This window comes from Anticarsia gemmatalis, chromosome 7 (assembly GCF_050436995.1).
Source record: "Anticarsia gemmatalis isolate Benzon Research Colony breed Stoneville strain chromosome 7, ilAntGemm2 primary, whole genome shotgun sequence".
Classification (NCBI taxonomy): domain Eukaryota; kingdom Metazoa; phylum Arthropoda; class Insecta; order Lepidoptera; family Erebidae; genus Anticarsia; species Anticarsia gemmatalis.
In genome coordinates, this window is record NC_134751.1 from 4,507,589 (window position 1) to 4,510,801 (window position 3,213).

The following is a 3,213-nucleotide window of genomic DNA, read 5'->3' on the forward strand; positions in this document are numbered from 1 at the left end:
AATTGTTGCAAACTTGAGTGATAAATTTCGGTGCATAAACTTTTTGATGTTATTGTATCTTGGTTATAGTATTTTTTGTCACAAATTTGCTAGGAACTGTTTTAGATACCTATTCTTCGAAAATTACAGGTTATTTTAAAACGATTTTAATCGATTTCGTCATGATATGACTACTATCAATTTTTGTTAGTTCTTCAATAATTTTATTAATCAAATTCCATACAACAAAAAAGAGTAACTTAATAATAAGTATTTTCTTTTAACCACGTCTATCATAACTAATTCATAATATACAACGATTTTGAAGATTGAATGTAATAAAATAATTAGGTTATGAACCTTAGTACCTCCCCTGGAATTCACGCCTCACTCGAATTAAAGCTAAGTTAAAATTTGGCACAATATCACCTCCAATGAAGGGTACGACGGAACGATTATTGAATTTTCCGATATTGGATAATTGCAGAACGACGATTCAAAATAAAAATCTAAAACGTATCCGATATCCTCTCATGTGGAATATCGGTTTTTCCAAATTAATAATTTCTATTGCGCGGTGGGAATTAATGTGAGTTGGATATGTTGCTTACGGTCGCCCATGACTTCGTCCGCATGGACTTTAGTTTTCCAGTTTTCACATTTTTTTTCCTAATATTTTAGCCTGTTATTATACAGCCTATATCTTTCAGTCCTCCTTAATAAATTGACTATTAACACAAAAATATTTTTTATTTAAGCCGGTAGTTCCTGAGTTCCGAAGAAGGGTTGACGAAGGGTAGGTGGTAAAAACATCAGCTAAACCGTTTCACAGCATATTTTTTAGATAAGAACAAGAAGAAGAAGAGGTCTTATGCTATTTTTATAAGCGTGTACAAACAAACAAACAAGCAAACAAATTATTCAGCTGTAGGTATATTATTAGTATAGATTTATAGCGGACGATGTGTCGTGGGAACTCTTGTTATTAACGTTGACTTTTATACTTACATTCTGCGATGTTTGAGCGAATAACGTTTTTCATATTCTGGTTTCTTTTATCACTTGTGAATAAAATATCACCCTTTATACGTTTACTGCTTGTGGATACGTTATGTGTGTCTTTGGTTATACTTACATATGAAACTTGTTTTAAGTAAGGATAGTAGCTAAAAATAGTCACCATAGAGTTCTTGGTCACTTATTTACTCAATAAATCTATGTATAATCTATTTATGTCTATTATGGGTTAAATTAAGGCTCAAAAGTTTAGTTTAATTATAAATAATATATGTTATTATTTTGTTTTTAACTGTCTCACAACAGTCTAAAAATAGTAGATAAATTAATGTAAATCAGACCACGTTTCACAGTCAGATACTAATATCTTCAATCCAACAAAAATGTAAGAGAAATTAATAAAATAACTCATCTCAGAGAAATGATAGCATCTCGAGATTTATGATAATGAGTATTGGAGTTCGCAGCATCCGCTCTCGACACTCTTAATTATTTGTAACGATGTTATTTCGTGGAATACTCTCAACTGACTGCTACAATTTCATCGCAATTGATGATGAAATCATTTAATTGTTAAAGCGTATTGAAAATAGTCATGCAAATTGTCCAGATTTTTAGACTTCTATACTGCATGATATTCTGATATGATATCTGAACTCACGCTGTAATTGCATCCACTTGAAAAGTATATTGTGTTTCAAATTCCGTTTAGTAGTTTCGGCGTCATTGGGTAACATCCCAACTAGCACACAAGCGCTATAACAAGCTGTACAATGGCCGGTTAAAGGATTTTTATAACGCCTTAGGCTCCTTAGTAAGAAGTATAGTGGTTCTATAAGCGGCTACAGATCTCTTGTAGCGTCAAATAGGCCCATACTGTCCAGCTTATAGCTCGACATTGGATCTACAGTGGTCGTAAATAGTAATTATAATAGTACGTAGTATAGTAGTAATACAGGAGCGCTAAAATAAGATGAAGGTGGTATAATCGCGCTACAAGAGCTTTTTCGCAGCTTCGTGGCGCTTACCAGCTGTTGTACAGAGGTGGTTAGCGCCACGAGCGTTCGAAAAAGCTCTTGCAGCGCGATTATACCACCTTTACCTTATTTTAGCGCTACTGTGTAACGGTTATAAATGCTAACGCTCTAAATTAGTAATATAGTCGGTTTATTATGGTGTAAACGAAATATATTTTTTTAAAATGAATCATCAGTGACAAATGAGGAGACATTTTATTTTTACGGATTGGATTATTAAAATAACAAGTAGTCTATCGCTTTTATTTCTTTGTGTACGTGATATGAAAGTGCGAGTTCAAGTTTGCTGTCAATATATATGTATATTATCGTCAATATTTTCATGCGCCCTCAAAATATTCAGTTTTAAGTGCAAAAATTATATAGATATGTGGATTTGGAAATTGTATCTTGAACATAAATAAGACTTTGAGGGTTACAGATTATTTAATTAGGGTTAAAGGTGATAAAAAATGATTTTAATTATGTTAACGTTACCAGGCTATAGATCAAGACAAGACAAGACGATCAAGCAGCTCTCAGAGTTGGTTACATCTGCTCTAGCGCCTTAAGCTGTACAAAGGCTCTAGTGTTTGCTGTTGTAGACCTCAAGGTTTTGCAGTTGTGGCATAGGAGTGCTTCAATATAACTGTTTTGGTCGCACACCAGCATTTTACTCGTACTTTTAGGGGTCAGTCGTTGAATATTAAAATAGTTTGAAAATCTATTTTATTTTATTTTATTTTATTTTATTTTATTTTATTTTATTTTATTTTATTTTATTTTATTTTATTTTATTTTATTTTATTTTATTTTATTTTATTTTATTTTATTTTATTTTATTTTATTTTATTTTATTTTATTTTATTTTATTTTATTTTATTTTATTTTATTTTATTTTATTTTATTTTATTTTATTTTATTTTATTTTATTTTATTTTATTTTATTTTATTTTATTTTATTTTATTTTATTTTATTTTATTTTATTTTATTTTATTTTATTTTATTTTATTTTATTTTATTTTATTTTATTTTATTTTATTTTATTTTATTTTATTTTATTTTATTTTATTTTATTTTATTTTATTTTATTTTATTTTATTTTATTTTATTTTATTTTATTTTATTTTATTTTATTTTATTTTATTTTATTTTATTTTATTTTATTTTATTTTATTTTATTTTATTTTATTTTATTTT